We start from the raw sequence: 24,856 nt of genomic DNA on the forward strand, positions 1-24,856 counted from the left end.
CCAGAGCCATGGACAAGGGTAAGGTAGTCCACACAGCCTATCTAGACCTTGCCAAAGCCTTTGACAACATCCCTCACTCTGGAATCATAGATAAACTTACTAAGCTGGGCATTAATCCCTATGTCATCCAATGGGTTGCTAACTGGCTTACTGATAGAACCCACACTGTAAAAGTAGCCGACTCCAAATCCAGCTCCAGACAAGTGACAAGTGGAGTACCTCAGGGTTCAGTCCTGGGACCGCTCTTGTTTGGCATCTACTTCTCTGAAGTACAGGCCAACACTAAGGGACTCTAGCTAACAAAGTTTGCAGATGACTGCAAACTGGGAGCCATTATTGAATCCCCAAATGATGTGGATACTCTACAAAAGAGCCTTACAGAAACAGATGCTTGGTTCCAGAGCCATGGGCTCAAGCTCAATGCCAACAAATGTGTAGTTATCCCCTTTGGGAAAAAACATGTATCCGTGAATTACCATATAGGTGACAGTACACTAAACACCGAAAGTGTAATAAGAGACTTGGGGGCACAGGTGGACAGTGGTCTCACCTTCGATAACCACATCACCACAACAGTCAGGAAATCCTTCTATGTGGCACACCTCATCACTAAGGGCTTTTCATCCAGAAAAAAGGAGGTCATTGTCCCACTGTACTCATTCTTCATTAGATCCATTATAGAATACAATGCCCTGTTTGGTATGTACCTCTCAAGACATCTGCAACTACTGGAAAGGCCGCAGAAATACATCACTAAAAGAATCAAAGGCCTAAAGCAGATGCCCTACGCTGACTGCCTTAAAAAACTCCAGCTATACTCTGTCACATATCATCTACTCAGTGGCGATCTCTGCTTAACATACAAGGCTATGTCAAACCCAGAGCTGTTGGACATGCTACCCTTAAAGAAATCCCAATCCCTCAGAGCCACACGCTCCAGGGATATAAACCTTGTCATCACAATAAACAAAACATGCTGGAGGGATAGGTCCTGACCCAGAGACTCCCCAGACTCTGGAATAGATTGCCCATACATGTCAAGTAGAGTGCCTCTTTGGCCCTCTTCAAAAGGAACCTTGACTATTGGATGGGAGAAAGGAAATTCACCCCAGGGATCATGTCAGTTGCCCTGCTAGACAGGGGTCCAGGGAAGTAAATAGTGTGGGAAGAAATAGCCAGGGAATTGTTATGGCTAGGCTTGTATAGGCCTAGTGCCGATAGCCTAGTACCAACCTATGAACCTAAGACCTCTCTCCCACTTTCTCTCCTCCTGCTACCTATTTTATAGCTTATATCATTCTCTATCCCTCACCTTTACTCTAACTCTTATCCTGCTCCTCCTAATGGCCTCAACACATAAGACTAGATACATAAACCTATTACTCTTAATTACTATTATAGCTTCTCTATCTATACCCTATACTCTAACCATATATGAACATTACACACTCACAGAACATCACCATTCCCACCAGCAAACACTATCAGTTTCTCAAGTAGATTCCCTTAACCACATAAACATAACCTCCACTTCTATCTACATACTTCCCAAGTATCACAGACCGACCCATATTACTTACTTCCAAAACAGGAAATCTCTAAATAACTATAATCAGATCCTAAAGGTGATGCAAAGACCTCAACAACACCCCCTACTAGATGGTGACATTCACCCAAACCCTGGTCCCAGTAATAAAACTACCATTGACACACAGAACCAAACTCCCTCTACTACTTATACCCCAAAACGACCCACTAACTCTCTCCTGATAGCCCACCTCAACATCTGTAGCTTAAACAATAAAGTAACACACCTTCATGCACTCTTAGAAGTGTACTCTTTTGGCATTCTATGTATTACAGAAACATGGCTAAAGCCTACAACTCAGGACAATGAAATTACCCGTCCTGGATATAACATTCTGAGAAATTACCAAAAAACAAAAAAGGGTGGGGGAATAGCCATTCTTTATAAATCAGAACTTCAAGTCACAACTTTCAATGTGCACCTACCCTCAGATACTAATGCTGAAACCCTTACTGCTAAACTTCAAATCAATAACTGTAAATCTATCAATATAATTTGTTTCTATCTTCCTCCTGGAAATAATATCAATACCCTTGAAAATATCATCAGTTGCCTCTCTATTCACCTACCTTAGGAAACAATAGTGCTAGGCGACTTTAACATAGACTGGACCACCTATAACTCCCCTAATCCTACCACCCACATAAACCTATATGTTTTTTCTCAAGTAATAACCACCCCTACTAGAATCCATAAACCAAACAATAAAGAAAGCACCTTAGACTGGATCTTTATTAACAGGAATCCCCATACATATAAACCAGGTACCCTTCCAGATGATATTAGTGACCAGTCACTGACCTATATAATTAAACAAAAAATCAACATCCCCAATCCAAATACCTTCAGAACCTCACCTTCAAAAAAATGCTGTAACCCAGAAAGCTTCCAAAATGAACTTAGGGCATGTTACTGAGCACCACTAAAATATCTTCAACTTGATGAAGCAGTGTCTTACTTCAACACAAAATTCCTACAAATCCTAAACTACCATGCCCCCGCTCGCTCCACCCGAATAAGGGCTAAAATTGTTCCTTGGCTCACTAATGATACAAGGCAAAAGATCCTCCTACGTAATAAAATATGGGCCAAATGGAGAGCTTCTAAAAACCAAACAGACCATCTAAACTTTAAGCAGCTAAGAAATGCTACCAAAAAGTGTCTACTGCTTGACAAAAGAAACTTTTACCTTCACCTCCAACAAACCCACCAGCACAAGCCACAAAAGTTCTGGTCAGGCATTAATAAACTCCTTCAGCCAGGGCACTCCAAAACACCTGCACCATCAGGCATCCCTCACAATAATCCTAAGCATATTGCTGATGCCTTTAACAACTTCTTTACTGAAGCCATTCAATCTCTAGCCAACTCACTACCCCCTGTTAGCACAAGCCAGTTATCCTCTACAAATAGCCTAGTTCCCTCCTTTCATTTACAACCAGTTCCAAAATCCCTCAGTTGCACCCTCCTTCAAAAACTCAAACCTTGTAACCCCTCAGCTGACCTTTTACCAGCTGAATACCTGCAAATAGCAGCAAAAGCCATATCCTATCCCATTTCTATCCTTATAAATAGAACAATTACAGAAGGATCCATCCCCTCTATCTGGAAAGTCTCCCACATCATCCCCCTGCATAAGGGCGGTAACTCTACTGAATTTTCCAACTTTCGACCAATAGCCATACTCTCTCCAATAACAAAAATAATGGAAAAATACATACACCAACAACTACTTGACCATCTTCTCCATCAGCATAATTTGTTTTCTCCAAAACAACTTACTTGCAGACTGTCAGCATGGTTTTAGGCCTTTCCACAGTACCACCACTGCCCTCCTATCTTTTTCTGACTGTATAAACAAAAACAGTAACAACGCTCTATCCTCTGCTTTATTTATTGACCTCTCTAAAGCCTTTGACATGGTTAACCATCACCTACTTGTCGATAAGCTTAAAGCCTTATCACTTGATTCACAGACATTACTATGGTTTAAATCCTATTTAGAAAACAGACAGCAAGCAGTGCTCTGGGATAATAATTTATCTGCACACCTCCCTGTTACCATTGGAGTACCTGAAAGCTCTGTTTTAGGCTCTTTTCTCTTTTCAGTTTTTATTAATGATCTTAATTCTAAAATTCCACAAGCCACCTGTATACAATATGCAGATGATTCAACACTAATATGTTCTGCAAATTCCATATCCTCACTCCACATCCTTGCTCAAACAGTATTTAACAGTGTTGAAAATTGGCTCATGCAACATTGCCTCCTCCTGAACCCCAAAAAAATGAAATTGTTGCTTTGTACTCCTACACAAAAGTCACCACTAATTCACTTTATGGTAACCTCTAACAATGGAACTAACATATTTCCCCACCCCATAACCAAACTTTTAGGAATTACAATAGACCACAACCTTACCTATGATGCTCATATTAATACTTCTATAAAATCAGTCAACAGAAAGCTAGGCTCCTTTTATAGGATCAAACCCTTCCTTACTGCAATAGCTAGAACTACTATTGCCCAGACCCACCTTATCTCAACCCTGCTCTATGCCTCACCTATTTATACCAACCTATCTAAAACCAACCTCAGCAAACTTGCAACCTGCTATAATAACATTGCCAGATTTGCCACTGGCACCCCATTTAGAACCCACCACTGTCACAACCTCAAACAACTGGGATGATTAGAACTTCAGAATCAACTACTTTGTCAACAACTTACCATCACCCAAAAGATCCTTTACCATCCTAAGAATACTCCAGTACTCACTAATTTGATTACCCCTTACAAAAATCTTGCAACACTACGATCAGCTAATAAGCTTCTAGTTTCCACTCTGAAATCCAGCAACAAGGCTGGGGACTCATTATTCTCTAACACAGTGGGGAAAACCTGGAACCTTCTTCCCTATGAACTCTCAGCTCTTTCTTCCACACTAAGTTTCAAAAAATATCTTAAAAAATATCTTAAAGCACACTGGCTATGTCCCTGCTCTAACCCTGACTAATATCTCTCTCCCTTTTCTTCTCTCTCCCTATACTTATCAGCTCTATTGTTTTTTTATTTATTTTTATTTATTTTACATTTGTTAACCGGGCTGGTCTGGCTGGATCCCTGTCCATTTTCAGCAGAGGCCCGAGGAGAAAAGCTCCATTAACATACTAGTAGCTAACAGTGAAAAACAATCAAAAGAATTCAAACAATCAATAAATTCAACAATCAGACACAAATGCAAAAGCAAACAGCAAATAAACCTAATGTAGAAAACAAGTAAGCAGATTAGGAAAAGTTATTCTGTAATATAAAAAAAATTCAGAGGTGGTTAAACAAGAGATAACATTGGAGAGGCAGTCTTGCAATGACTTAATAGTTAGGGTGAGTCTGTCATGGAATGAAGAGGATTGAGTAAAAAAAATTGTGACATATGGAGAGTCAGTAACAATTTCACTAATTACAATTTAGAATAATACAAGTTTATGTCTATCTTCTGTTTATCTCTAGCTAACAAACCCTTATTACTACTAAGCTAACCATCAACTAGTAATTCACTAACACTTCCTTCTTAATACTTTACAAGAGTTTTTCTTACTTTAATGAGCTAGCCCTTTTCTGTACTAACATCTCTACCTGTCTATATTTTTTACATTTATATTGCAGTCAACCTTAAAATGTTATTAAACTAAGTATTAGTTTGCATGTCTGATCTATAATAATGTATTGTATCAAATGTTATCCCAAGTTTTACTAAGCTACTCTGTATAAGTTAGTATCTCTGATCTACAATAATGTACTGTATTTTAGGTTACTATTGCATATTCTTATGTTACTATTGCCTATACTGGAGCTTTTCTCCCCAGGCATCTACTGAAAATGGACATATATCCAGCTAGACTAGCCCGGTCAACAAATGTAAAATAAAAACAAATAAATAAATAAATATGTCGGAACTAGCAGCAGTGTCCAGGCACACAGCACAATACTATATGGACACCTACATAGTGGTATGGCCTTAGCAATACTTGACATCTGCACCTTTGTACAGAGGACAGAGAAAAGGTAGATAGCCAACAGGTTATGCATTAGGATGAATATTTTGAAAGACAGAAGTCTAAAACTGAAAGGTATGCCATTACTACATGACAGCAGTCCTCAATGACATGTCCATAAAACGTAGTAGTCTACTGTTAATATCAAAATATCAGATCAATATCCAATAGGAGATACATTAAAACATACAGCTCAAACACCAAGAACAAGATAGTAGTACTCAGACTCCCAGCTTTGCATGCAGAGGGGTATGGTTCTAGTACTACAATCGGAAATCTACTTTTACTTGGAAAAGCACTGTTAAAAGTACTAACATAATGATACAATATGTGTTAAACTATTTCTGTCAACCAGTGCACTGCAGCTGGTGTAATATGCAAGTGTGACTGTGTATAACCTGGGATACTACCCATGTATGAAACAAATACAAAGAAAAAAGATTGTGGTACTACCCATGTATACCTGGACCAGGTGTCCCATACAGTATAGTCCCATCCCTTGCTACTGTAATGACAGAACATAGAAGCATGTTATGTACAGGAAGTTAAATACACTTATTAAAGATGTCATTATCCTCCTATTTTATTAGACTGGAATGTGACCAATGGTTACCAGGGCTGAGATATGCTTAGCAGATTTAAACATTGCTTAAATGCAAATGCTAAGCAGATTTGCACACTGGTAAGTGAAGCCTACATGGTGTAAGCACCTATTCATTTAACAGTATGTTAGCACTGCTTACCATCTTGCAAACCCACACAGACATGCTCAAAACTGCCTTAATTACTCTGTATCTAGCAGTCCTTGCTCTTCCTAGCAACAAAATAAACAGCTCTTGCAGGGTTTGAACCCACATCCCTGCACACCTCAGTCAAAGCAATTTACCAGTAAGCCACCTCAGCTGTATGGTTTTAGGATGTTTTCTCAAACATACCCTTCTTTACAGCCAGTTTACAACAGGGATGTGACACTGTGCAATTAGGAAGGATTATATATTATTTTATATATATATATATATATATATATATATATATATATATATATATTAAATTAAACATATACATAGAGACAGAGAGATATGTATGCAGATACATATATGTGTATAACAATATATGTATTACCAATAAATCTGAGGTATATATATATATATATATATATATATATATATATATATATATATAAATATATATATATATATACAAAAATATATATATATATATACAAATAAATACATATATAATATATAAATATATATATATATATATATATATATATATATAAATACATATATAATATATAAATATATATATATATATATATATATACATACAAATATACACATACATGCACACACACACACATATATATGTGTGTGTGTGTGTGTGTGTGTGTGTGTGTGCATGTATGTGTATATTTGTATGTATATATATATATATATATATATATATATATATATATATATATATATACATACACAAATAAATACATATATAATATATATATATATATATATATATATATATATATAAATATATATATATATAAATATACACATACACACACACACACACACACACACACACACACACACACACATATATATATATATATATATATATATATATATATATATATGCATACAAGTCCCAAAATGCCCATCCAAGCATATGCTGCTGATAGACCACCCATAACTGGGCCAGCATACACAGTTCGATACAAAAGGACCCATGACACTCACATCTGCTCCCCACACAGTCCAAATGAAAAAGTGAACAGGGCACTGCTACAAATGCATGCTAGGCCATACACAATAGCCAGACATACAGCAACCTCTTAGCAAAACAACTAAAATTTCTGAACATAGCAAAGAGAAATACAACCAGCCAGTAATTCATGCATGTTTTTTATACTCTGATGTCTTGGCCAAAGTTTGCAATGGGTAAAACATTACAATAAATACTTGCCTTAATTCACAAAAAGCAATTAACAATTAAGTACATAATTAAATATACAGCCTCCAATTCCACTCCTCATTTAACCCCCTAAGGGATAAAGTATCACATGTAATAGTAATACATTGAGTCTGTGCATAACGATTGTCATTTTATGAATGCTTCATCAAACTGAGAAACAGACTTTTTCCAAAACAGTACCTTGGGACCCACTAATGTCCCCATGGGGAGATTTATTAAAATGTATGGCTATAGAACTGTCATGTCATCTTTTTTATCAATAACATATCTCACATGTTCTAAGAGCCTAGTTTTGAAACATGGGTTACTCTCACCCACATAAAATATGTTACAAGTGCATCTAAGAGCATTGTCTATACACCAACCTCTTGAATGTACAGACTTCAACATATTTTCCAGCCATTCCGCTCAGCAGGAATGACAGCACTAAATAATGATAGCATTATACCTATCAACATCCTACTGTATGACATCTGGACAAAGCCTGACATAATTGGTGGACAGAGGCCCAAATACATGGCCATACTTGAAATATTGTTGTTATGTACCGATAAAGCTGCTAGTGTTACAGGCATTGTTGTAACATATCTTTTCTGAGGGATATAAAGTCAGAAAAACAAATGGATGTTAGCATTTACAGATTGCAATCACCAGAGTATGCTACTGATTTTCCAAGGGCAACACCTGTCTGGGGAACAGACCACACATAGGCTAACCTATGGCCATTATGTGGATAGGCCTACAGTTGAGAGCTATGCAGAGACAGAACTTTGTCAGGCGGAAACCCATGCAGAAGTAGCATGTGCAGACAAACCCTGTTAAACTAGCAGTATTCCAAACATATAACATCAGTACTCACATTCTGCCCCTAAGTCTTGAACCTTCACCACCATTTAGTTGGCTTGTCTCCACAAGTCTTGTTGTAAGAGGTAGTAGCTCACACAACTCCAGGATGTCGTCCTCACAAGTAAGGGAAAGGGCCAACGCCCACATGGAGTAGTCAATTATAAGAGTGTGTTGCCATGATATTGGCTATTGGAAGTGCTACACAGCTGGTCTGCATGCAATTAGCAAGTGGGAAACACCAATAGGTGCACAGGCCATCACCTGGTCATAAGCATCACCTACAAAAGCCATGCTGCCACCTATTCAAGCAAGCTCTATCCTTGTGGTGTACAGAGAGAGAGAGAGAGATAAATAAAACGTAAACTGGAAAAGAGAAGAACATAATAAAAAAGGTAAGTGGAACATGTAAGCATATAATTGAATGTAGTACTTGGTCTGTAATAATGGGAAACATGATTTTGAAGAATATATGTCCCAACAAGACTTGCTGTACTAATGTCCTGCTGAACAGCTGCTATGGCCATAGTATCTGGCCCTCTCTGTAGTGGGAGAGATCACATCTATACCTTTCAACTGTACAGATCTTCACAGAATGTCCAGATTTTCCCATCATAATATTGTGTCTGCTCCTCCTGAAATCTGTACTTTTCTGGCAAATAGCTGAGGATTGAAGTCATCAAGTAATGACAAATACTTGAGTTTAAGACTCCACATCCTTAAGAATATTCACAGTAATGCAAAGTGTATCATTCTACAAACTCCCTAGGTTTGTAACAGGAATATTTAATGTCTGTCCCTATTAATCCCCCCCCCATCATTGTAGGCTTTGTGCAGATGTGATGCTCTAAGAGGTTGCAAGGTAGGATCACAGATCAGTTGCCTGACTCACCCTGGGAAAGGACAGCTCACATATGACAACCACTGGGGTGTCTGCCAAACAGTTGTGACTGTGCCACTGCTAAGCCAGTTAATGTGATGGTGTCCAAATCCATATGTTGTTACCTGTGAATATGAGTATGACACATGTTTGCCTTGTAAAGTTAAGAGACCTATATAGGGCATGTGCATAGTAAAGTACTGTTGCAGACGTGTGTTGAACTGCATGTGATACATTGAATTAATAACATTCAACTGTACAGTGTTCTGCTGGATAATAAGCACATTTTCTGACTATCTGTAGTCACATACACATATACCTGTGTTATGTCAGCCAAACCATTGGCAAGTCTGTGAGCAATGACAATGTAACATAATAGCTTACTTATGACTTTTGAACATCTTCCAAGTTATCACAGTGATGTCAAAGCCTACTGTGCAATCAACTTACTAATGTATGGTACAGCTATATTAATACAGTATCAGTACTGATGTCCCTTTTGTCACCCATTTATGTGTACCATTGCCCTAACATACTACTATAACAGGTTGAGAAGTATGACTGAGCAGAAGACTGTAAATACAGTCTGCCATACTAACATATAACAGAAATGTATACCAGGTATCCCCTGAGCACATGTATGTATGCATATGTTCAGCTGGAAGGCACAAAACTAATCACTTGGGTTTCAAGCAGTCAGGTACATAGGTTGTGCATGTTGCACATGTGTGTAATATCAGTGTCAGATCATACAACAGACATAAATGTGTACATCTTCTGGATGTTGCATTGCCCTGACACTGATATGGGTACTATAGTAGGCATGATTATAAGGTAGTAATCATACAGGTGTCCAACTATGTTATGACCCACTCTCCATGCCTACCACTACCAGCTATATCAACACCTATATATAATGAATATCACAAGTGTACACACACCCTTTTTGGAATGCCAGGTTTGTGTGCTGTATGTGCTGTATGACAATCAGACAACAGAAAATTATTTCATAATGTTCCTCATCTTGAATGTAACCCCTAGCCTGTACAATTCCATTGAAAAACAATCAAAGGTGTTTCTAGGAAGGTGAGCAACTACTGCCAAGTGAAGATGTGCCATGATGTTAGAGTCCAAACCAAGATGAATGAATGCTGTAACCATCTCAAGAGGTGCATACACAACATATACCCTTTATATTCACTGTAACTATATGGACTCAGCAGTTCCTGACCTGTATAGCCAGCCTCCACCAAGGTAGAGTAATCCCCTTTGGTGGACAGCAGCAATACACAAACCAGATAATAGGTTGCTTTAGTGGCTGTACAGGGACACACAGTTGCAGGCAACAACTTGGAAGCAAGCCCACCTCTATCTGAGCAAGCATGTAAGTTCACAAGTCACTTCCTGTAAGCCTGACTATGATTACAAATCAGTTATATCCACACAACCAAGGACAATTTCAACAGTGTCTCCATATATGTTGTCAGTCTCAGAGGAAACAACACAATTCACCATGTACTGGGGGTAAAGCACACATCGTACACACATGCCATGGATATAGGCAACCTGCATCAGACAGGTTAGGTGGGAACATTGCCACCCTGTCCACCACAGTTGTATAGGGGGGTATGCACATGAACCACACTCCTACCCTCAGCTATGGTGAGCATGTACATGCTGCCTACTGATGCCAACAACAGCAAATCTCCATGGGGCATAATAACATCACTATCTGCCTCCTACATGAACACAGGCTTGTGCTCACAGCTCCATCACACACCACTGTCAAATACAGACCTGCCATCTTCCACACACCATTCACATGGAAGATGGCTACTGTCAACCCTTTACCCAGAAATGAATGGAGAATAGAGGATTATGCAATCAGTTGTCCAACATGGGGGGGAATAAGATAGCCCAGGACCATGAGTGTAATGCAAGCTGCTATAGCCATGATAGATTGGAGGGTCATGGTGTAGTTTGGATTATTTGCAAGTAATATCCACTGTTGATATGCAATTTGACAATTGTATGAGGATCTGTGACCTTTTTCCTTTCTATGTCTTTCAGATAACATGCAGAGTGCTCGCCTACCAGCATTCTCTGTTGGGAAAACTGACATCATCACCCAATATGTAATCGAACATTATGCCCTGTTATTTGGACGGAAATCAGAAGATGTGCGGGAGAGGACTGCCCTGTGGAGTTCTACAGGGTAAATAATGCTGGCCTGCACAGCAGAACTTACGAGCAGGTGCAGAATCGGGCCACCAACCTCATCCACCATGCCCATCAATGAGCTGCTGCTGTAGTGAGTGACCAGCTAGCCACAGGTGGGGGCCCAGCCATCCAGCACCCACTGACAACCTCCGAAGAGCTCTTCACCGAGCTTGGGGCACCCGCCCAACACACAAGCCATGAATATGAGTAAAGCATTCTGGAGGTGGATTGCACACACACACACACACACACACACACACACACACACACACACACACACACACACACACACACACACACACTGGACAAGGACCGTGCAGGTAAGGGCCCAGTGGGGATTAGTGCACTAATGTATAAGACATACATGTATCTGTATCGTGCTGAAGCAACCACTGCTGTAGAAATACAAATGACAATACCAGATCATCCAACAGAATTTATTGTAGCAAGAAAATTTCTGTTTATGTAAAAAATACAAAGTTCTTACTCTAGCGCCTCAGACAAATGCCTTTAACAGAATATAAAATCGCATTCCCATAATGCATATATTTATACAAAAAACATTCAATAAAACCAATTAATCAGACAAGTAATTGCTTAATTAAAGCATCCACTTCCAATTAAGTTCCCTGTTTAACCCTTTTGGAAACAGAGTACCAAACTTTAAAATAAAGACTGCCTCCTTATGAAACAGCCTACTTTTTAAACACATATCTGGAACATTATTAATTATTTCTGTGACAGTGCTTGGTAAATTTTTACCATCGCTGCCATGACACATCTTAAAATATAGCCCCAAAAGACTCTAATCTTTGATTTTTAATATTTCTGAGATGTTCTAAATATCTAACATGAAAACTCCATTTGGTTTCTCCTATATAAAATAAATTACATTCACATTTTAAAATATAAATCACTCCTTCTGTATTACAACTATATGTGTCACATGGGGTGTACCTTTGGCCATTTATATAATTAATAATGGAATAGTGAAATTACATATTGAACAATGTCCACAAGGTTTCAGACCAAACTCATGTATAGACTTTCTAGGCACTTCTACAGGAAATATAAACTGAGCATGAACCAGCATATCTTTGATACTTTTACCACGTCTATAAGAGGCAATCGTTTTTTTTTGGGAGAACTTCCACCAGAAATTTATCCTGCAACAAAAAGTTCCAATAGAACATAATTATCTCTAATAATCTTTCCAAGAAAACATTGTATGTAGTCACAGAAAACATTTTCTCTACAACTCTATCACTTATATTTCTATCTGGTTTACCATTATATTTACTAAAACTAGCACAGTGGTGACCTTGCAACAATCTATTCCTTGCTGCCTGAATAGAATAGGTGTTATAATCCCTTTTCTCAAACATTTCACGTTAGGGATAGTTCATCTAGACGTTTTTTGCTATCATTTGTCAATGTACTAACTCATAGCAGCTCATTATAGGGAAGTGCATTCATCAAATGGGGTGGATGACAGCTAGTTCCATCCAGAAAATGATTAATATTATTAAATTTCCGATGAACATTAGTTTTAATATTCCCCCTTTCTTCACTCAAATTAACATCTAAAAAAACAACATTCTGTCCATATTGTAAGCCAGTAAAAGTTATTCCAAATCTATTTTTATCAAGTCCCTGGATGAATGAGGTCACCTTAAATCTAACCCCTTCCTATAGAAAGATGAAATCATCTGTATAATGGTAATACTTTAATACATGATGTTGAAAAAAGTACCATTTTATAGGTTCATAGGTTCATACTAGGCTATCTGCCCTAGGGCATTTATAAGCCTAGCCAGAGTGTGTTTGGCTTTCACCACCCATTTTAAATTAATTTTGCTATGCCCTTTTTCGAGGTTAGTATACTGTGCCTCTGTCTAACAGTGACACAGAAGTGATACCGGGGGTAAACCTACAATCTCCCATCCACTCATCAAGATTCCTCTTGAAGAGAGTCAATGAGGGACTCTGCCTAACCTGGACTGGGATTTTATTCCAGAGTGAAGGGAGCCTCTGGGTTATGAATCTGTCCCACCAGCATGTCCTATTTATTTCAGTGCTGAGGTTCAAGTCTCTCGAGCGCGTAGCTTGATGGGATTTGGATTTTCTGAGGTGCAGCATGTCCATTAAATCCAGGTTGGACATGGCTTTATATGTCAGGCACAGATCGCCTCTGAGCAGGCGGTATGCCACTGAGTAGTGCTGGATTTTCTTTAACCGGGCAGCATATAGCATCTGTTTGAGCCCTTTGATCCTCTTGGTGAGGTACTTTTGGGGTCTTTCCAGTTGCTGCAGGTGTCTGGTAAGGTACATCCCAAAAGGGGCATTGTACTCAATTATGGGCCTGATGAGGGATGAGTAAAGAGGCACGATGACCTCCCCTGATCTAGATGTGAATCCCTTCATGATTAGGTGGGCTATATAAAATGTTTTTCTAGCCACTTTGGCCACGTGGTTGTCAAATGAGAGATTGCTATCAACTTGGGTCCCCAGGTCCCTAATTACTTCTTCTGTACTTAATGGATTACCAATGGATTACCACTTATGTGGTAATTTGTGGGCACTTTGTTTTTGCCAAAGGGGATGACTATACACTTTTTGGCATTTAGCTTGAGGCCATGGCTCTGGCACCAGTTGTCTGTTTCTATGAGGCCCTTTTGGAGGATGCTTGTGTCGGCTGGAGTGTCGATTATGGTGCCCAGTTTGCAGTCATCTGCAAACTTGGTCAGCCACAGTCCTTCCGTGTTGGCCTGTACCTCCGAGAAATATGAGCCTTGTGGGACACCACTTGTAACTGGTTTGGAGTCTGACATGGCTCCAGCAATTCTAACTATGTGGGTTCTGTCCTTGAGCCAGTTTGCAACCCATCTAGTGACATAGGAGTTTATATTTAAGCTGGTGAGCTTATCTATAATGCCCGACTTGGGTATTGTATCAAAGGCTTTTGCGAGGTCTAGGTAGGCTGTGTGGACCACCTTCCCCTTGTCAATGGCCTTGGTGACTGTTTCAAAGAAATCAACCAGGTTTAAGAGGCAGGATCTGCCCTTAACAAAGCCGAACTGGGTAGGATCCAGTGTCTGTAGGTCCCCAATACCTTTATTTATGAGGCCCATGATGATCCTTTCCATAGCTTTGCAGACCAAGCTAGTCAGGCTTATGGGGTGATAGTTTCCAAGATCTGCTGAGACACCACCTTTGTGGAGAGGGACCACTGTTGCTGTACACCACTCTTTGGGTACATATCCTGAAGTAAGGCTGAGATTGAACAGTAGTTTTATGTTTGGGTTTAGCTCTTCTTGGAGTTCATGTAGGATGCAGCCCGGGACACCATCTGGTCCCATTGATGCTGTGTTTTTTGCTTTGGAGAGGGCAGCTCTTACCTGAGCATCTGAGATGTCAGGGGGGCAGCACTCTGCTGGGATAGATATTTGCCCTTTTGGTGGGGAGGGGGGGGGAGTTTGCGCTGAACCTGGCAGCTAGGATGTTGGCAATGTCTGTGGGTTCGGTGTATTTTTTGTCATTTTGGACTAATTCTGAGCATATCTGGGAATTCCCACCCAGGTTCCTAACATAACTCAAGAAAGCCTTGTGATTATCCTTAGTGTCCTGTGCAGTTTTTCTCTCGAAGCTGGCCTTAGACGATTTTATGAGTGCCCGTAGTTTTTTGCTAATACTGATCCGAGATACCCTCCCTTTTTGGGATTTTGCTTTATCATGTAGTAGCTTCCTCCTTCTATTGTATAGTTTGTTTATGGCTGGGGTCCACCAGACAGGACATCTGGCTTTGGAGGAATGGGACTTGGTTTTATTTGGGATTGCATGATCCATGCATTCCTGAAGGTGTTCATAGAATGCGTTTATAAAGGATTCTGCGGTCTGGGACGTATTTTCCACAGGCCCGGGGGCTTTGAAGGATTCCACCTCAGTTTTGAGGAGTGCGAAATTTACATTAGAGACGTTTTTCACTGTGGTTTTCAGGGCAGGGGGTGGAGTCGGGATGTGAATATCCAATGAGATTAGTTTATGGTCTGATCTTACCAATGAGGGATACACTTCTGGTCTGGAGCATAGAGTCCCCATGTTGGTGATGATCAGGTCCAGTATGTTTTCCCTTTTAAGAAAGTATGGCGGGAAATTAGGTCATTAATTAATATGATTATTGAATAATCAGTATTGTATAAATAAATGGTGTAGAATGATAGACTGTATTCTGAGGAAGTTCGTAAGGACGAAACCTAGGTCAACAATAAAGCAGTGTTCATGCAAAGGTGGTTACGGAGTCTTTTCTGCAGTTTTTTGAGTTGGTCAGTATTTACCAGTTTGGTTTGTTCTCTTGTGGATATCTGTTCATCTCCTTATTGGCATTGGTATCGGCCTCACCTTGCTTTTGTACTACATGTTTTCCCCTCTTGTGGGAGTGGTAACAAGTTGTTCCATAGCATTTGAGTTTATAAATTCTAGGAACCTTTGGGCTAGGGTGTTGGAGCTAGAGTAATGCTCCCAGTCTATGTTTGGGTAGTTGAAGTCGCCCAATATAATGGTGTTTGGAGAGACCTTCATATTTTCCAGTGTTCTCAGGAAGGCCAAGTGGGGTTCATGGGTTTGGGAGGGTGGTCTGTAGCAGGCTATAAACTGGAAGGCAGTTTTACCCACTGTTAGTTGCACATGGATAGTATCTGATGCTTCGTGCTGTGCCACCAACCTGGAGGTGTGGGTATCTTTGACAAATATTGATACTCCCCCTCCTTTTGTGGTTCGGTCCAAGTTTTGGGGCCGAAAAGCATGGTATGAGGTATAACCTGATAGTGCTGGGGTGCTCTCGGGAGCCTTGAACCAGGTTTCTGTTACTTCACAGATATCAATGTTCTCCATGCTAAGGAGAGTTTCGAGTGCATGCATCTTGAGGTTTAGACTTCTGGCATTGAGTAGCATTACTCTTAGTTTCTTATCCCTTGTGATACCTATGGAGGTGGGTTTGTCTTTTGAGCCTTGCCTAAAGAAGGCACTATGGGGGTAGCAAGAGCCTTTGCCAATATCCGAAAGCCCAAGGGTGACAGGTGCAAGCCGTCCCTAGCGAAGCATCATGGCTTGTCAAGCATGTCATCCCAGGATGACAGGCATTGGATCCCCTTTGAATGACACCAATACTTAAGCCAATTGTTGAAATTGATCATCTTGTCTTCATATTGTGGCATCATTCTTGGTGAGGGTAAGATGCTATTCAAGGTCAGGGTCATACCGGCCTGGGCTACATGCTCACAGAGCTCCTCTATGTCTCTTTTCACGTAGTCCAGGGAGGTACATCTCAGGTCATTCACACCAGCATGGACAATGACTGAGTCATATTTGTACTTGCCTTGGAGTGACCTGAGTGCTTGTGTTATGTGGCGGATCCTAGCACCCGAAAGGCAGCTCACTGTGACCTTCTCCTTGTTCAGCCTGGTGAGCGGGACATCAGTGTTCCTGACGATAGAGTCACCTATTACAAGTGTATCAGGTGTGTTGTTTAGCCTTAAGGGCTGTGACTGTTTGGCACAATGGCTTTGTGAGCTATGTGTTGCACATGTTTTGTTTTGGGGTAGCGGTTGCTTGGGTGTCTGCTTTGGAGGTCTCTGCTGCTTACCCAGATTTTTATTTAGAGCCTCCCAGTATGTTTTTGTGTGTTTATGTGTTTGGTTTGCTGTCGTGGTAGGTCTATGTGAGACTGGAATTGTAGTGAGTGTGGTTTCCTTCTCTTCCTGACTGGTTTTGCCAGTACTGAGTTGAGAGAGCTTAGCCTCCAGTATGGCTATATGGTTGCATCTCTCACATGTTTTGGAATTTGTTGGGAGGAGGAGAGGGTTGTCTGTGTACATGAGGCAGTTGTAACATTGCCTCAAGATTCCCAGATACACCAGCTGGACCGGAGAGGAGATTGACAACTGACCTTTGGACATGCTAGAATAGTATTGGGAATTCCTTTATAATTTAAAAAAAAAGGGCTAATGGGGAACAAGGTAATCAAGGGGAGTTTGTGAGGGTGTAGTGCTTTTCATTTTTTAGTGCTGAATTATATAATTGCTTTAGTGAGAAATAAGTACAGTAAGCAATGCAGATATCACTAGGGATCCACAGAAGCACTAAAAAGCCATGTTTTAGGTGGAATTAGCATTTCAGCATTTTTATAAAGGTGTTCCACTTCAAAAAGACCCATAAAAAGGTTTGCATACATTGGGACGAAAACCACCCCCATTGCTGTGCCTTTAATTTGTTGGTATAAAGTACCATTAAATTCAAAGAAGTTATAAGGCAAAAATGGACCAAGTCAATCAAATAATATGACAGTGGAGTTTCCCCTAAGAAAAACTTCAATGCATAATGCATAGGTTCATAGATTCATAGGTTGGTACTACACTATCGGCCCTAGGGCCTATGCAAGCCTGGCCATAACAATTCCCTGGATATTTCTTCCCACAATATTTACTTCTCTGGACCCCTGTCTAGCAGGGCGACTGACATGATCTCCGAGATGAATTTCCTATCTCCCATACAATATTCAAGGTTCCTTTTGAAGAAGGCTAATGAGGCACTCTGCTTGACATGTATGGGCAGTCTATTCCAGAATATGGGGAGTCTCTGGGTCAGGAACCTATGCCTCCAGCATGTTTTGTTCATTGTGATGACAAGGTTTAGATCCCTGGAGCATGTGGCTCTGAGGGATTGGGCTTTCTTTAAGTGGAGCATGTCCAACAGCTCAGGGTTTGACATGGCCTTGTATGTTAAGCAGAGATCGCCTCTGAGTAGATGATATGCCACAGAGTATAGCTGGAGTTTTTTCAGACGGTCAGAATATGGCATCTGCTTTAGGCATGCGATTCTTTCAGTGAGGTATTTCTGTGGCCTTTCCAGTTGTTGCAGATGTCTTTTGAGGTACATACCAAACAGGGAATTGTACCCTATAATGGGTCTAATACGGGATGAGTACAGTGGGACAATGGCCTCCTTTTTTCTGGATGAAAAGCCCTTAATGATGAGGTGTGCCACATAGAAGGATTTCCTGACTGTTGTGGCAATGTAGTTATCGAAGGTGAGACCACTGTCCACTTGTATCCCTAAGTCCCTTGTCACACTTTTGGTGTTTAGTGTACTGCCACTTATGTGGTAATTCATGGGTACATGGTTTTTCCCAAAGGGGATAACTATACATTTCTTGGCGTTGAGCTTGAGACCATGGCTCTGGCACCAAGCATCTGTTTCTGTAAGGCCATTTTGTAGAATATCCACATCATTTGGAGATTCAAAAATGGCTCCCAGTTTGCAGTTCCCAGTTTGCAGTCATCTGTGAACTTTGTTAGCCAGAGTCCCTTAGTGCTGGCCTGTACTTCAGAGAAGTAGATGCCAAACAAGAGCAGTCCCAGGACTGAACGCTGAGGTACTCCACTTGTCACTTGTCTGGAGCTGGATTTTGTCAGCAACTTTTACAGTGTGCGTTCTGTCAGTAAGCCAGTTGGTAACCCATCGAGTGATGTAGGGATTAATGCCCAGCTTAGTAAGTTTATCTATGATTCCAGAATGGGGGATGGTGTCGAAGGCCTTGGCGAGGTCCAGATAGGCTGTGTAGACCACCTTGCCCTCATCCATGGCTCTGGATACTGATTCAAAGAAGTCAATCAGGTTGAGGAGACAAGATCAGCCCTTTACAAAACCAAACTGGGCGGGGTCCAGTGTTTGAAGGTTGCCGATGTCTTTGTTTATAAGTTCCATGATAATGCGTTCCATGGCATTGCAGATCAGGCTCACCAGACTGATGGGACAATAGTTCCCAGGATCCAAGTTGGATCCCCCCTTGTGGAGTGGGATAACTGTAGCTGTGCACCACTCATTAGGCATGAAGCCTGAGGTGAGGCTATGATTAAACATGACACTCGGGTGAGGTGCCAGTTAATTTTGTAGTTCATGTAGTACACAGCCCGGGATGTTATCTGGTCCCATGGATGCTGTATTCTTAGGTTTGGAGAGTGCATTTTTTAACTGTGTGGCCATGATTACCAGCATTTGGCAATCTTTTAGCAATGAGCTGGGCCCTTTAGGGGGTGAGAGGGGGGGTGAATTTAGCACTGAATTGATCTGCCAGGATACTGGCAATATCCTTGGGATCAGTATTTTTAGGTTCATATGTTCATAGGTAGGTACTGGGCTATCTGCCCGAAGGCATATATTAGCCCAGCCACATTGTGCAGTATTCACCACCCCTTTGGTTAGTGCCCTAGGCTCTTGATCTAGCAGCTAGTACCATTGGCCCCTATCTAGTAGAGCTGTTGGTATGATCCCTGGTGTGAACTTTCTGCTACCCATCCACTTGTCAAGGTTCCTCTTGATGAGTGATAGTGAGGGGCTCTGTCTTATGTAGATCTGGACCTTGTTCCATAGCAAGGGAAGTCTTTGCAAAGGGAATCTATCCCGCCAGCATGTTCTATTCATTGTTGTGCTGAGGTTTATATCCCTAGAGTGTGTAGCTTGAGTAGATTTGGTTTTGTTAAGATGGAGCATGTTCAACAGTTCTGGGTTGGACATGGCTCTGTATGTTAGACAGAGATCGCCTCTGAGATGGCGGTATGCAACAGAGAAAAGCCTTAGTGTTTTCAGTCGTGCTGCATAGGGCAACTGTTTGAAGCCAGTAATCCTCTTAGTGAGGTACATCTGTGGTCTCTCCAGCTGCTGGAGATGCCTAGCCATGTACATTCCAATTGGTGCATTGTACTCAATAATGGGTCTGATGAGGGAAGAGTAGACTGGCACCACTACATCCTTAGATCTTGATGCAAACCCTTTCATGATCAGATGGGTCACATAAAAGGATTTTCTAACCACCTTGGCAACATGGTTATCAAAGGAAAGCTGACTATCTGCTTGGGTCCCTAGATCCCTTATTACTTCTTCAGATTTCAGGGGGTTACCTCCTATGTGGTAGTTCGCGAGTACTCTGTTTTTTCCAAAGGGGATTACTATGCATTTTTTAGCATTTAGCTTGAGACCATGGCTTTGACACCATGCATCATTCTCATTAAGGCCCTTCTGGAGGATATCCATGTCAGCTGAAGACTCTATTATAGCACTCAGTTTGCAGTCGTCCACAAACTTGGTCAGCCACAGCCCTTCAGTGCTTGCCTGTACTTCTGAGAAGTACATGCCAAACAGGAGGGCCCCCAGGACAGAGCCCTGAGGCACACCGCTCATTACTGGTCTGGATTCGGACATAGATCTCGCTACTCTTACTTTGTGGGATCTGTCTGAGAGCCAGTTTGTGTTCCATCTTGTGACGTAAGGGTTTATGCCCAGGTTGGTGAGTTTATCAATAATACCCGAATGGGGAATGGTGTCAAATGCTTTAGCAAGGTCAAGGTAAGCCATGTATATTTCCTTTCCCTTATCTATAGCCTGACTAACTGTCTCAAAGAAGTCCACCAGGTTCAGCAGGCATGATCTTCCCTTGACGAAGCTGAACTGTGTGGTGTCAAGTGTTTGGAGGTTCCCAATCTCTCCATTTATGAGATCCATAATGATTCGCTCCATTGCCTTATAGATCAGACTGGTCAGGCTTATTGGTCGGTAGTTCCCAGGGTCAGTTGTGGGCCCACCCTTATGCAGCAGAGCCACCGTTGCTGTGCACCATTCTATGGGCACATATCCTGTCAAGAGGCTGAGACTGAACAGGGTATTCAGATGCAAGGTTAATTCATTTTGGAGCTTGTATATGACACAGCCCGGGACACCATCTGGTCCCATGGAGGCAGTGTTTTTAGCTTTAGATAGGGCCTTATTAACCAATGTATCAGTAATAATTGGAGTTACACAATCCTCTGGAATAGTAATAGGCCCTGTAGGTGGTGAGGGGGGGGGGGGGAGAAATTTACACTGAACCTGTCAGCCAAGATGTTGGCAATGTTAGTGGTGTCAGTGTATTTTGTTCCATTTTGTACTAGCTCAGAACAGACCTGAGCATTGCCATTTAGGTTTTTGACGTAACTATAGAACCATTATGGTTATCCTTGGCATCCTTGGCAACTTTCTTTTCGAAATTGGCTTTAGTTGACTTGATGAGGGCCCTCAATTTCTTACTAATGCTGATCAGGGATGATTTTTCAACTTGAGTTTTGGCCTTTTTTGTATAAGTCTCCTCCTTTTATTGTATAGTTTGCTTATGGCCGGGGTCCACCAGACTGGTTTCTTCTTGCTTGAGGAAGGAGTCTTGGTTTTATTTGGGATAGCACGGTCCATGCAATCCTGAAGATGTATATAAAGTGCCTTGGTGTAGGATTCTGCATCCTAGATATCATTATCCTTCTGAAAGGGAATAGTGAAGCTTTCCGCTTCTGATGCAAGTAGTTTGAAGTTTGCTTTGGAAAGGTTTTTTACAATGGTTTCTTTGACTGGGGGAAGTGGAGGGGTGAGGATGTCCAGGGTTATCAGTTTGTGGTCTGATCTGACCAGAGAGGGAGTGATAACGAGTGTGGTACAATGGGTGCCCATATTTGTGATGACTAAATCCAATATGTTGTCCCCTCTAGTGGGAGAACATACTAGTTGTTCAAGGGCATTTGAATTTATAAATTCTATGAACCGCTGGGCATAGGAGTTAGAACTTTGGTAGTTCACCCAGTCTATACCAGAGTAGTTGAAATCACCTAAAATTATGGTGTTGGGTAGGACCTTTATATTTTCCAATGCCTCGAGGAATGCTGAGTGAGCATCTTGGGACATGGTTTTGCCTGCTGATAGTTGTGCATGGATGATCTCTGGGGCATCATGCTGTGCCATTAACCTGGAGATGTGGGTAGCCTTGATGAATATGGATACACCTCCGCCCTTTGTACTACGATCTGGTAACTGAGGCCAGAAGGTATGATATGAATTGTAACCTGGTAGTGCTGGGGTGCTCTCTGGAGCCTTGAACCAGGTTTCAGTCACTGCACAAACATTGATTTTCTCCATACTGAGGATTGCCTCGAGTGTGTGCATTTTGAGGTTGAGACTTCTGGTGTTGAGTAGCATTACCCTTAGTTTTTTATTACCTGTGCTGGTTACGGTGGTTGGTTTGTCCTTTGAGCCTTGCCTAAAAAAGGCACTATGGGGACAGCAAGAGCCTTGGCCAGTATTCAAAAGCCTAGGGGTGGCAGGGGCAAACCATCTCTGGTGAAACAGCGAGGCTTGTCTATCATGTCATCCCAGGCAGGCAGACACTGGATCCCCTTAGAATGACACCAGATGCTTAGCCAATTGTTGAAATTTATCATTTTGTCTTTGTATTGTGGTATCATTCTAGGTAAAGGTAGTATGCTACTCAAGGTCAGGGTCATACCAGCTTGGGCTACATGATCAGAGAGCTCCTCAATGTCTCTTTTCATGTAGTCCAGGGAGGTACGTCTTAGATCATTCACACCAACATGTACAATGACAGCATCATACTTGTACTTGTTCTAGAGTGACCTAAGTGCCTGTGTTATGTGGCGGATCCTAGTACGCGACATGCAGCTGACAGTATCCTTCTCCTTGTTCAGCCTGGTGAGTGGAACATCTGTGTGCCTTACTATAGTGTCTCCCATTACTAGTGTGTTGGGTATGGTGTTTTGCCTTGGGGGCTGTCGTGAGACACACTGCTGAGGTGAATTATGTGTTTTCTGGCTTGTGTTTGGAGGTGCAGGTTGCTTGCTTGTCTGCTTTGGAGGGCCCTGTTTCTTTTTCAGATTGATACCTAGTACCTCCAAATATGTTTTTATGTATTTATGTGTATGTTTTGCCGGTGCTTGTTTTGTAGATCCATGTGTGAATGTGTGACTGGTGGTGTGATGCTAGTGTGTCTTTTCTCCTCTTGACTGTCTGTTACAGTCATGGGTTGAGAGCGCTTATCCTCCAGTCTGGCTGTGTATTTGCATCTCTCACAAGTGTTTGTGTCTAGAGGTAAGAGAAGAGGGTTGTCTGTATACATGAGGCAGTTGTGACTGCCTCAGGATGCTCAAATCCACCAGATGAATGTCATTCCGTTGTAGCTCAGAACAGATCTGAGCATTGCCATTTAGATTCTTGACATAACTATAGAATGCCTTGTGGCTGTCCTTGGAATCTTTGGCAATTTTATTTTTGTAACTAGCTTTGGAGGATTTTGTAAGGGATCTCAGCTTCTTACTGAAGATGGTAAGGGAGTATTTTGCATCCTGGAATTTTCCTCTTTTCTGCAACAATTTCTTCCTTCTGTTGTATAGTTTGTTTATGGCAGAGGACCACCAGATTGGCTTCTTTTTTGGAGTAGAGCATCTTGGTTCTGTTTGGAATGGCACAATTCATGCATGAGTGGATGTGCTCGTACAGTGCCTTAGTGTAGGATTCAGCAGTCGAACTTTCAGTTCCTGTCTGCATGGGTGCCATAACATTTGCCACTTCTGACTTGAGTAGCATGAAGTTAGCTTTGTTGAAGTTTTTTATGGAGGCTCCCTACTGGGGGGTGGGGGTGGGATGTGGACGTCAAGGGTGATTAGCTTATGGGCAGACCTGACCAATGAGGGGGTGACCACTTTTGTGGAGCATTGATCTCCCATGTTGGTAATGACCAGGTCTAGGATATTTGAGCCCCTGGTGGGACTATGCATTAGTTGATCCAGGTCATTAGAATTTATGAATTCCAAGAACCATTGGGCTAAGGTGTTGGTGCCCAAATAGTTTTCCCAATTAATGGCAGGGAAGTTGAAATCACCCAGTATTACGGTGTTTGGTTGTATCTTAATATTTTCCAGTATGTTTAGAAAGGTGTAGTGAAAATCTTGGGGCATGGTGGGGGATCTGTAGCAAACTACAATTTGGATTGCAGTCTTACCTAGTATTAGTTGTACCTGTAGAATTTCAGATGCATTGTGTAAGGCAACTAGCCTGGAGGTGTGAACATCCTTGGTGAATATGGATACTCCTCCGCCTTTAGTGTTTCGGTCCTGGTTTGGTGGCCGAAATGTGTGGCAAGAGTTGTAGCCTGGTATTGCAGGGGTGCTCTCTGGAGTCTTGAACCAGGTCTCAGTTACTACATAGATATCGATGATATCCATTTTTAGAAGTGCCTCAAGAGAGTGCATTTTGAGGTTTAGACGTCCAGCACTGAGTAACATTACCTTCAGATTTTGCATGCTTATATCTGTTATGGTGGTGGTTTTGTCATTTGTGCCTTGCCTAAAAAAGGCACTATAGGGGTGGCAAGAGCCTTAGCCAGTAACCTAAATCCCAGGGGCAACAGATGCAGACCATCTCTGGCAAAA

Source organism: Protopterus annectens, chromosome 1.part1 (assembly GCF_019279795.1).
Source record: "Protopterus annectens isolate FY-2018-M chromosome 1.part1, PAN1.0, whole genome shotgun sequence".
NCBI classification, from domain to species: domain Eukaryota; kingdom Metazoa; phylum Chordata; order Ceratodontiformes; family Protopteridae; genus Protopterus; species Protopterus annectens.